Here is a 13,204-nt window from a genome sequence, read left to right on the forward strand (position 1 = left end):
TAAACTTGACTAACGTCTTTTTAAACACGGAAACTTCTTTCTCAATCTGTCTATTTGCAACAAACTTCATCTAAAAGTAAATGGTGCCAATTTCTCTGTTGTGACATATATTGTTTTTACTGTATTATTCTTCTATACTTCCATGTATTTTAATTTTGTATAATAATATTTTACTTTTATTAAAAAATGATAAAACTCCAAGCAAGTACACCAAGATTTTAAAAAGTTGTTTATCCTGAACAACAGGAATTCAAAAAATGATAAGGTTCTTTAACTTTTCTGTATTTTTTTGCATTTTAATAATTAAAATTAAATTTATTAAAGTCATTAATCATATTTTTATTAAAAATAAAAAATTTATTTCATGCATGTGATAAGCCTAGGCACACTATAAACTTTTATAATTATTAAATACTCATAACAACTCTATTCAACTGAATATATTATTATCCTTTTCCAACAGTTAGCAAACTGAGCTTGAGAGATTAATATCTCCTCTAAAATTGTGTTACAGATAAAATTAGAACATAGATATGCTTTATTTTCTCTATGAGATTTGCACTTCATCTGTTCCATTGAGTAAAGGGACCAATTAATTCATTCAAAACTGCAAATCCAGTTGTCTGCTCTGTACAGAGCCTTAGGGTTATGAAACTATTTCTATTTGTAGCCCGTTTCCAGTAAATAGAATTTCCTTTCTCTTTTATACATGCTTAACAAGAATGAAGAAAAAAGGGTTTGGGGAAGAATATTGAGGAAGTATTTAAATATTAGCATTGGCTGAAGTAAGTGAAAAGATCATAGGAAACATCTAGGTGTGTTTTCACTTATAATGCTTAGAAAAATCAGCCCTGGTGGTTTCTGTGTAGAAGTTAAATACCATTTCATCTCATCTGGCATGTGTGAATGATTATGGTTAAGGAATAAGAAATTATTTTAGCTAAGGGTGCCTGAGTGGCTCAGTCAGTTAAATGACTCACTCTTGATTTCAGCTCAGGTTGTGGTCTCTTGTTAGTGAGATCGAGCCCTGGGTTGGGACTCCATGCTAACAACTTAGAACCTGCTTGGGATTCTCTCTATCCCTCCCTCTCTGCCCCTCTGTTGCTCTCTCTTTCTCTTTCTCTGAAAAATAAATTAAACATTTTTTAAAAAGAAATGATTTTAGCTCAAGTCTTACTTTCTACAATGGATCTTACACCCTATGAGATCAAGCTTTTCTGCGAAAGAATCTTCTTTTTAACTTTCCCTTGGTATTCTTTTTCTACTCTTCTACTTTCTGAGCTCCTTTTCTTCCTCTGAATGGGTTTAGTCACTGTGATCTTTTGCTCCTAATAGAGGGAAGGACTGTAAGGGAAATCATAATGTTCAGAGCTTTTAAACAGAATCAAGTTTGCACCATTTTGGTCTCAGTGAGAGTTAAGCCTGAATAGGTTTCCAGTCTGTGATCCATAGTCCGTTGAGAAAAGGACATAATGTGGGAATGGTGATTAATTTCTCATAAAACATTCTCAAGTCAAGGTTTTCTTTATGGCATAAGGGAACCAAAAAAGATATAACGGCATTTTCATTTTCTTTATATGTTGTCACATTTCACTCCCACCTCTCATCAACAGAGTTCATGGTCTTCTCATCTAGAAAAAAAAAAAAAAATCCTGGGGCGCCTGGTTGTCTCAGTCAGAAGCGACTGACCCTTGAGTTTGGTTCAGCTCAGATCTCACAGCTTTGTAATATCAAGCCCTGCTTGGGGATTGTGCTGACAATGTGGAGCCTGCTTGGGATTCTCTCTTTCCCACTCTCTGCTCCTACCCTCATTCATGCTCTCTCGCTCTCTCTCAAAAGAAACATGTAAAAAATCCTTTTATTTAGGGGTGACCTGGGTGGCTCAGTCAGTAAAACATCTGACTGCTGCTCAGTTCATGATCTCCCGGCTTGTGGGTTTGGGCCCCACATAGGGATCTGTGCTGACAACACAGAGCCTGGAGCCGGCTTCGGATTCTGTGCCTCTGTCTCTGTCTCTGCCCCTCCCCCACTCACACTCTGTCTCTCTCTCCTTCAAAAAAAAAATACACATTAAATTTTTTTTTAATTTTTTTATTTAACTTGTTCAAGGTAGCAATATGTTTTTAATCTGCATTTGAAGTGTCACACATCATCTTTTAAAAAATTCTTCCAGTTTAGTAAAATATAATGGATGTATCGTGTAAGTTTAAGGTATACAATGTTTTTATTGATTTGATGCACTTACATATTAAAAAACGATTACCATTGTAGTGTTAGCTAACACTCCCATCACTTCACATAATTACCATTTCCTTTTTGTGGTGAGAACATTTAAGATCTACTCCCTTAGCAACTTCCAAGTACATAATTCGGTATTGTTAATATAATCACCATGTTGCACATTAGACCCCAAAACCGTATTCATCTTTTATAAAATTTGATTCCAGTATAGTTAACATAGAGTGTTTGTTATATTAGTTTCAGGTGTATAATACATTGATTCAACAATTCTACATGTTACTTAGTGCTCATCAAGATAAGTGTACTCTTAATTCCCTCCTCCTATTTTCTCCATCTCCCCACCCATCTCCCCTCTGGTAATTCTCTACAGTTTATTCTCTATAATTAAGAGAGTATTTTTGGCTTGTTTCTTTTTGTTGTTGTCGTTCATTTGTTTTGTTTCTTAAATTCCACATACGAGTTTAGTATATGGCATTTATTATATGGTATTATATGATATTTATCTTTTTCTGACTTATTTCACTTAGCATTATATTTCTAGATCCATTCATATTTTTGCAAACAGCAAAATTTCTTTCTTTTTTATAGCCGAATAGTATTCCATATAATCTTTATCCATTCATCTATCCATATTTTCACTATTGTAAATGCTGCAATAAACATAAGGGGGATGCATCCTTTTGAATTAGTGTTTTCATATTCTTTGGGCAAATAATAGTATGATTACTGGATCATATGGTACTTCTATTTTTAATCTTTTGAGGAACCTCCATAGTGTTTTCCACAGTGGCTGCACCAGTTTGCATCCCTATCAACGATGTCAGCCAACGTCTTTTAACATTCTCTTTAGGTGCAGCTGTTTGGCTCAGTCGGTCACATGTCCGACTTTGGTTCAGGTCACGATCTCACATTTTGAGAGTTGGAGTCCTGCACTGGGCTCTGTGCTGACAGGTCAGAGCCTGGAACCTGCATTGGGTTCTGCGTGGGTCTCTCTCTGCCCCTCCCCAACCTGGGCTCTCTCTGTCCCTCTCTCTCTCTCTTTCTCAAAAATAAGTAAACCTTAATTTTTTTTTTTTACAATTCTCTTTAAAAAATTTTTTTAACTCTATAGACTTCTAGTAGATTTTTTATAATTTTCTTTTTCATCCGAAGTTAGTAAAAGGAATGGAAGGGGAAAATATTAAAGAAAGAGAGGGTAAAAAAAGGAAAGGATACAGTAAGGAAAGTAAAGAGAAGAAAGAAGACAGAAGACAGACCGCTAACCTTTACTCTTCATTGAACATAAGACCAGATATATGTGTTAAGTCATTTCATGTTCATATTTATCATGGTTGGAAGAATTTCTACTTTGTGATATGTTTACATAAGTGTTTATATTAAATCTTAAGTTTTGTATTTTGAAAAAAAAATCAGGTTTCTCAGCATATAGCTTTCATTATTTTCAGTTAAAATACATGATTTGGTTATGCATACTATATATTAAATTAAATTATTCCAAGAGGATATTTATCCATTTTTTATTTTCAAAATACAATTGCCTTATTACAATTTGACATTATTTTATGCTACTTCATTTTCAATGGCTCTGTTATTAGATCTTCTTACTCCTTAATGATTAATATTTTAAATAATTATAATTATGCATTATCTTCATTCTTTCATTTTCTTCTTCAAATGTTTGCTTGATGTTTATGTTGCTGTTTTAGAGATAAACTGAAAATCAGGTTTTGCCTGATATATAAAATCTTCGAGTGCTGCCCGGGAGGTTCAGCCAGTTAAGCATCTAACTCTTGATTTTGGCTCAGATCATGATCTTCCAGTTGGTGAGATAAAGTCCCATGTTGGGCTCTGTACCAAAAGCGCAGAGCCTGCATGGGACTCTCTCTTGCCCTCTCCTTTTGCCCCTTTCCCACTTGTTCTCTCTCTTTCAAAATAAATAAATAAACTTTAAGAAAAATAAAATAAAATCTTTGAGGATATGTTTTTTTTTTAATTTCCATTGAAATTGGCTGTACTATCTAGATCAGTGTTTCTCAAACTTTTATATGGGAATCATATTGAATGCAGATATGATTTCCCTGTTTGGATTGGGACTAAGTTTCTGCATGTCTAATAAGCCTCATGGTGATGGTGATTCTACTATCCTGTGGACTGCATTTTGTGTACCAAAGACTCAGACAAAAACGTGCTGTATTTGAATTCTCATATAAAAGCGATCTTTTATTGTGTTTTAGTCATTGTATTTTTCCTTCAGTCAATTGATTTTTAAGACAGTGTTTTTGGGGTGTGTGTGTGTGTGTGTTCTTTTTTTTTTTCATTTTGTTTTGGTTTTGGTTTTTAATATGGAACACTTCACGAATTTGCATGTCAGCCTTGCACAGGGGTCGTGGTAATCTTCTCTGTATCATTCAAATTTTCGTATATGTACTGCTGAAGTGAGCACAAAACAGTGTTTTTCAATATTTGATATTGGATTTGATTTGTCTGATTATTCTTTTGATAAGCAATTTCTCTATTTTTAATTTTTTTAACGTTTATTTTTGAGACAGAGAGAGACAGCATGAATGGGGCGGAGGGTCAGAGAGAGAGGGAGACAGAATCAGAAGCAGGCTCCAGGTTCTGAGCTGTCAGCACAGAGCCCGACGGGGGGCTCGAACTCACAGACCACGAGATCACGACCTGAGCGAAGTGAGACGCTTAACCGGCTAAGCCACCCAGGTGCCCCTCTTTTTAATTTTTTTAAATTCTCATAACATATGTCTCAAATAAGCATGCAGCAAAAAATTACTCATTATCTAAAATTAAAATTTAACGTGTAACCTGAGTTTTATCTAACAAACATACTTTAAGTTCTTTTTTAAAAATTATTAACGTTTATTCATTTTTGAGAGACAGAGCATGACCTGTGGGAGCTAGGGGGGGGGGTGGTGGCAGGGCACAGAGAGAAGGGGAGACATAGGATCCAAAGCAGGCTTCGGGCTCTGAGCTGTCAGTACACAGCCTGATGTGGGGCTCCAACTCACAAACCGTGAGATCACGACCTGAGCTGAAGTCGGATGCCCAACTGACTTTTTTGTTCTCCCCTCCCCCACTTTTGCCATGATATAGTGTGTTCTTTATGTTTTAATGGCTTTAATCAGAAGTTCTATTTCATTTATTATTAAGCTGATAATATTCCTTTTCCTTATGTTTGAGTATGACATTTACTTGTCTAATGATCCATGATAACGCATTCTGAGATATTTGAAGATATATTGGCCAGTATACAGCATATCATTATTTTAAGTGTGCATAGGCTTTTTTACTTTTAATGGTGGAATTTGTATAATTTATGGCTTTAGCTATATTGGCTTAAGTTTATGTCATCTTATTTTATTTTTTCTTATCATTACTGCTTTGCCCTGACCTTATCAGGGTATTATTAGCGTAAACAGCATATTTGATTTCCTTTTATCTTTTAAGTCAATTGGCAAGGTACAAGCTTACTTAAAAGTTATAATGAACTGTAGTATTTTGCTATGTTTTCCTATTCTCAGGTAATCAGAAATAACTTTGGATTTTACTATATTCAAAACAAGCAAGTAGTTGTATCCTTTTTCGGGATGTGGGGGCTTCAATGTGTCCCTCCTTTACCTACATTTGCCCATCCCTATCAGTTTAACCCCAAATTCAGAAACTCTTTTTCTGTGGTCTTTGTTCTCTTTAAATTCTGTGTCTTCTAGCATTCAATAATTAGTTAGATATGTAAAATATAACCTACCCTTGTTAATATTTGTCACAATATTACAAAAGATCACATCTCAAAACTAAACAGCAATATATACTTTAAAATAATTCATCCGAATAACAGAAAGCAGTATCCAGAAATTGTTTAATGAAAACCTTGTATATACTCAAATACTTCAGAAGTCACGAATGTTTTTTTAATTTTTGTTTACAGATGTAACTTCTGATTGTTCACAACTTTCTTCTCTGACAGACCTTAAAAGTGCTGTTGCATTGCGTTTTCATTTTGTTACAGTAAGAACTTGAAGCTACTCTGATGTGCATTGTATTATGTCTATTTTCATCTACGTACACTTACAAAATCATATTTCAATATATTACCAAAAAATCAAAGGATATATCATATACAGACACTGATTTTCCATTGATCATTTTTTTTTAATTTTTTTTTCAACGTTTATTTATTTTTGGGACAGAGAGAGACAGAGCATGAACGGGGGAGGGGCAGAGAGAGAGGGAGACACAGAATCTGAAACAGGCTCCAGGCTCTGAGCCATCAGCCCAGAGCCCGACGCGGGGCTCGAACTCATGGACCGCAAGATCGTGACCTGGCTGAAGTCGGACGCTTAACCGACTGCGCCACCCAGGCGCCCCTCCATTGATCATTTTAATTGGAGCTCAAAGAGTTAAAATTCTAAATTCAGAACTCATTCCACCAGGTGAAAATTTATTCCACAATATATTTTCAGATGAGTTCCATGAATCTTCTTCTTTGTTCTTCCTCAATACATTTAATTGTTCCCATAATAAAGTTCTAGGTTTACCTTATATCAAATATGTATTGTGGTAGTACCTTTATATCTATATAACACCTTGATTGAATTTTCTCTTTTGTCACTTCTGCATTTTACTGCTTCCAACATTACCCTATTAATACATTATTCCATTAATGTATTATGTTTCGGCTTGAAATATGCATCTGTGTGTTCAAATCTACACAACTATTTTTCTCTAATACTCATGGAGCAAGGATTAATATTAGATATGCTTCTTGTTCTATTTTGAGGAAATGTATTTAAGAGATAAATTTATTTCCAAAGACTTATATTCAGAACAAAAATTCATTTGAGCTATACAGAATTCTCATTAGTGTTTATTTTAAACCATCTTCTATAGGGGCACCCAGGTGTCTCAGTCAGTTAAGCATCTGACTCTTGGTTTTGGTTCAGGTCATGACCTCACAGTTCTTGGGTTTGAGACCCAGATCAGGCACTGTGCTGACAGTGCAGAGCCTGCTTGGATTCTCTCTCTCTCTCTCTCTCTCTCTCTCTCTCTCTCTTTCTCTCTTTCTCTCCTTCTCAAAATAAATAAATTAATTTAAAAAATAAAATGCTTTCTTTAATGGAATGTTTTTAGTTTTAATAAGTTGTCTGTACTGACAGCTGAAAAATTCCTTCATTTAGATGATTATATCTGTATGTTTGTGGAAGAAAGAGAAAGGGTTTGAGGCAAATATTGTTTAACATGCTCCAATGTTGAATGCTTCTTATATACTTCATATCAAACAAAGGTGCTACTGCATTGCATTTTCATCTTGTTACAGCAAGAGCTTGAAGCTACCCTGATTTGAACATTCTATTATGCCTGTAACTGTAAGTTACAAAGTCATATTTTAAAATATTACAAATTATAAGAAAATAATTAACAGAAAATTCCTACCAAGTAGTTCAGACAATTCATCATTCCAAGACAGTGTGGAGTTACAGAGATGAGATCAGGAAACGAGGGAAGATCTCGACTATGAGCCTGGCCATTTTAATTTCACTTTTTTTCCAGAGGCTCTTTTATTCCAGAGGCTTCTCTAGAAGTAAGAACAAACTAAGAAGGGATCAGTACTAAAATCATGGCTGAACTTGCAATCATCTACACTTCTAATTGGATTACAATGATCATGGATTGATGAAATTCCTCTGCTAACTGAATGCCAGAAAAAAAGCATACATTCTTTGGAGAAAATAGAATCAGTATAAAACCAATAGAAAAAGAAAATATAATAGAAAGTAGACACATATTATTTTTACCTTTTTTATGCATCCTGCTTGAGTTTCAACATCAAATAATCAGAAAAGAGAAAGATAATAATAAAGACTGAGAGAGAGAGAGAGAGAGAGAGAGAGAGAGAAGGAGAGTGACAAAGATAATAAAAACAATCTTTAGGAAGTTCAAATTATGAGATTATCAGACAAGCTATGAAATCAATATGATTAATTTGTGGAAGAACTTAAAACACAAAGTAGAAAATTTTGCCATTCAACTTGGAATTGCAAAAAGGCAAGTAACTGTTTTAAAAAATTACAAAAAGATAATATCTAAAATTAAGAACACTTAAGTTTAATAGCATAATTGACAGAGCTGATAAGAATAGGAGAGCTGTGAGATAAGTCAGTATAATGTATCTAGGCCAGCGGGACAAAAGGAAGGAAAACAGACCACAGAAAGAAAAATATAAGATTCAGGAGTAAGGTCAAGCGCAGGGGAACCAAGTGCTAAAGAGGTGAGACTGGGTTGGACTAGAGATATATTTGAGGAAGTCATGACTGATAATCTCCCAAAGTGATGAAGGTCACCATCCACCAATCAAGAAGTCCACACATGTGTGCAGAGTGCACATGCGTGTGCACACAGATACAGTTGGTCAAAGGTAAAGAATATTGCTCCTAGTTTGTATTTCTCAAGACACCACAGAATACACTTTAAAACATTTTCAATCCAGCATAACACACATTGAGTCCACACCTTAACACAGTAGTTTGCCTCAGAACATTTTTGAAAAATTGTATTGTTCAAGCAGTCTTATATGGCATAGAGACAAGGAAGGTACACATTTGCTTTTCCAGTAAAATTGTTTGCCAATAACATAATTATTTCTCTCTTTCATTAATGATAATCGTTTCATTAGCTCATTTTTTTTTAATTTAACACAACACATTTTTAATTTTTTTTAACATTTATTCATTTTGAGAGAGAAAGAGAGAGACAGAGCGTGAGTGGGGGAGGGGAAGAGGAATAGGAAGACACAGAATCCGAAGCAGGCTCCAAGCTCAGAGCTGTCAGCACAGAGCCCAATGTGGGGCTTGAACCTACGAACTGTGAGATCATGACCTGAGCTGAAGTTGGGTGCTTAACCGACTGAGCCATCCAAGCACCCCTGCTTAATATATGTTTTAAAAAACTTATTCATTTTCAGCTAAGAAGTGACATTTAATATGGAAATCACTGCATCTGAAAATTTCTACAATAATACGGTTTTCATCAACCACCTCTTTCAAAGAATTTTATTCTGACCTTCTAAAAATGATGATTTCTGGATACCTATTATAATCTTACATTCAATTACTCTTTCTGTGACTATATTTACCTATTTTTACAAAAGGCTACTAAATGTGATGCAATTCAATAGCATTTCTCATCCAGGTTAAAAATTCAGCTGCTCATATAACTTGATCGAAACTTTTGATTGGATCAAATCAGGTCTTCCGCTTTGGTTTCTTGTTTACTTTGTTAGTTTCTTTGTTTTTGAAGCAGTAATAAACTCAGATTTCAAAATTCAACAATTATTAAAAAGAAAACAACAGGTGCATCTGGGTGGCTCAGTCAGGTAAGCATTGACTTCAGTTCAGGTCATGATCTCAAGGCTGGTTGGTGGGTTGGGGCGCCTGGGTGGCTCAGTCGGTTGAGCGTTCGACTTCGGCTCAGGTCATGATCTCACAGTTCGTAAGTTTGAGCCCCGCGTGGGGCTCTGTGCTGACAGCTCAGGGCCTGAAGTCTGCTTCAGATTCTGTGTCTCCCTCTCTCTCTGTCCCGTCCCCATCCATGCTCTCTGCATTGAGCTCTGCGCTGACAGCCTGGAGCCTGGAACTAGCGTCTCCCTCTCTCTCTCTCTCCCCTCCCCCCCATTTGTGTTCTCTCTCTCTCTCTCTCAAATAAATAAATAAGTAAATAAATAAATAAAACGTTAAAAAAAGGAAAAGAATAAAAATCAATTCACTTGAGTCCTCTGGAAATGCAGTCACCTCTTAAGACACAAGCAACGTTACAAGATTTTTTATTTCATTGGAGAGATATTGTGTATGGGTGTGTGAATGTGTGTTATGTGTAATACAATAAATATAATATAATATAATATGTATAATTTTCCTAACTTTTTGAGAAAAGTGATATCCTGCATTACATCTTTCTCTGTTTCAGAGACCTTTTTCATGCCTCTCACTGGCTTCTAAGCAATTTGTTATATTAGAATGAAACTCATTAAAACTAGTCAAATGAGAAGGGTACATTCTTTCAAGAGTTCCTAACAGATTGCCATATATTATAGTCACAATTTATAAAGTATTCTGTCCTTACTTTGTTCATATTCTGAAAGGTCCCTTTTGTTCCACTATTTACTTTTGCTTTCCACAGTTAAGTTTGTTATACTAAATTACAACAGAAAACAAGGCAGGGTACAGACATCAAACAGCGACAGGATGACAAGAATTTGCAGTTATTTGTTTAATATTTCTAATGTAACATCAAATTTGAGCATTAAAATCAATATCCTTGTGAAAGATATCACCATCTGGAGTGAATATTTGAAATTTGTTTCTTTATACTTGATAATTTACTAACATCAGTTTTGATATATATGTTACTTCCTTACACACATACTCTTTATATCCTGGAAATATAAAGACCCCTAAATGAAAAATTAGGATGGGATAAGTGACATATTTTAAAAACCTCTACCCCAACCAACTATGGAGATTTAAATAGTGACATGGGGATAGATGAGGTTATTTTAAAATATTTTTAAATATGTGTATTCTGGTAAGCTTTTAAATAATTAAAATTCCTCAGAATAACTATTCTGGGCATCATGTGAGCAAATGTGTTTGAGGATCCAGTGGGAAAACAATGAAGCTTGTCTGTGGTTGCTAGCATGGCATAACACAAAACACGCTAAATTCTTAAACAAGCTACTCAGATCCAGCATAGTTTTGCCATGTAAGAGAAAGGAAATACAGGTCTTCTGCCACTGTAGATTTTCTACAGAAATCAGAAATTCAGATTGGTATTGAAATACTCTGATTTCTACATGTCTCCCAATTTAGCTGATACTTAATGATGCGTGTTTCAGAATATATAAGGTTTATTCTACTATCTCAGTAGATTCTCATGACACTCCTATACGTCAGGCAAAGAAAGCAACCGAGGATCAGGAAGTATAATTTGTCCAAGGCTGTTCAGTAACAGCCAGTAGTTCAGCAGTAATTCTTGATGCCTGAATTCTGGTAACACTTCTCCCATTTGATACATTAATTTATGGTGAGTGAATAAAGAGTCCTTCTGATTTTCTCTACTCTGTCTGAAAACTCCAGCAGGGATTTTTGTTGTTGTTTATGTCCCTTTGCAACAGGTGTCTTTCCTTCATGCTCAATAGTTATTTCAATTAAACTGTCAGGATATGTTTCACACGCACCCAGACCTGGCATCTTACAGCAGTGTGTGCACAACCTTTTACAAGGAAGTTTGGAGATCTCTCAATGAATGTACAAATGGCTTCATATAAAAGTCTTCTGATCTCTCTCTGTATAGCACTAAACAAATCCCTAAATAGGTTATTGTTGTAAGAAAAATCAAATATTTGGTTCTAATTACACGTAGATTTAAAACTCAGTTTCTACAAGGACTGAAAGTAAAGGACATTAAGTTTTGCTTTGTAAGCTCTTCTAGGAATGAATTGCATTGGCCTCTTGAAATGCCTCCTAGTCATCGTTTTCAAAGGCATTTAATGGTTGTACTAGATCTAAATCATAACTTACATGTGCATTGATACTTGATAGTTGTATTAAAGGCCTGAGTCAGCACTGGCCATGGCCGAGCAAGATCAGTTTATTTGGTGGCTTCCACCCAAGTGGAAAAGGTTGCAGCTTTCACCGTGACTGTGATAAACCACTCTGTCTTGTAGCCTGATAGAGAAGATTCTTTGAACTTATTATATTATTGTCTTCTTGGTTATAAATTTGATATAAGTTGTAAATTTAAATATGGCTTTTCATAATTAAAAAAATCATAATTGTAGAGTTTTGAATTTGAAGGCAAATGAGAGAACACAGCCCAGTCCCTTATTTTTAGGACAATGAAGCACACAGCAGGATGACTGCTCCGGGTCATATAGCTTGTTAGCAGCTAAGTTGGAATGAGAACACAGGGCTCCAGAATGTAAGGCTAATATTTGAACTCCTGTTCTACGTTGTTAAGTGCTAGGATTTAGCATTCAGCCATGCTGACATAAATGGAAAGAAGAGGAGAGGTGGGAAGTCAGACTTGGAAACAACACTGATATTCTTTGTTAAAGATTTCCTACAAAATGTTTCACAGAGGCTATAATGTTTTCTCTCTTACTGAAAAGCACCTGAGATAATCAACAACTCCACAAAAAAGGCAAAACCACACAGATTTGAAACAACCATGACATTTCACGAGCAAGAATTTCTTCCTAAAGATATTTATTTTAATTAATCTTTTGATGCTCTTTTGCATTCAAGCTATTCTTCTAGGTGACATGGGCGTAGACAGTTCCCATACTATGAAACTTAGAAATGACACAGTGCAAAATAATTCTTCCATCAAGTGTTATTTAGGATCAGGAGGAAGTGATATCATCTGATTAATATATCCAGAATAGATTTGTGGAGATAATACATGTGATTTGTCATTAAACAAAAATAAACAAACACTTTTCAACGGGTAGTAATGAAAGCATCAGTCCCAATACAATTATTAATGTATATTCCCAGCAGAGGGAGTGACAAAGTAAAGGTATTGACCTACATCAAGAATGTAGCAAAGGGTACAATTTGACTGAGAGGTAGTATATTTCAAAGGTAAAAGTGGAAGATAACCTTGGTAAATAAAAAAATCTTGAATGTTATACTATTGCACTTAGGTGTTATAAATATAGTAACGAAGAACTATAGAAGATGTTTAAACAGAGAAGTGATGATGATTAAAACGACACTTTAGGAAGATCATGCTACTGATAGGATGGAAAGCATAGGGATGGTACTGCAAGGAACGAAGAATTTGAAGACCTGCATTTGGATGGAGCAGTGGAAATGTATGATACAGAAGCATGTGACTTTCTTGAAATAAAATCAACATATCTTTATAATTAATTCAATGGGGAAAGTGAAAA

The 13,204-nt window shown here is 35.0% G+C and overlaps 1 non-coding gene across 1 annotated transcript; it reads right to left on the bottom strand.

The window, feature by feature from the left end:
• Nucleotides 1-4,577: 4,577 nt before the first annotated feature.
• LOC122493583 lies at nucleotides 4,578-4,684 on the bottom strand. Its single transcript, XR_006299942.1, has one exon. It is a non-coding gene; the product is annotated as a U6 spliceosomal RNA (small nuclear RNA).
• Nucleotides 4,685-13,204: the final 8,520 nt, after the last annotated feature.

Source organism: Prionailurus bengalensis, chromosome D2, assembly GCF_016509475.1.
Source record: "Prionailurus bengalensis isolate Pbe53 chromosome D2, Fcat_Pben_1.1_paternal_pri, whole genome shotgun sequence".
NCBI lineage: Eukaryota > Metazoa > Chordata > Mammalia > Carnivora > Felidae > Prionailurus > Prionailurus bengalensis.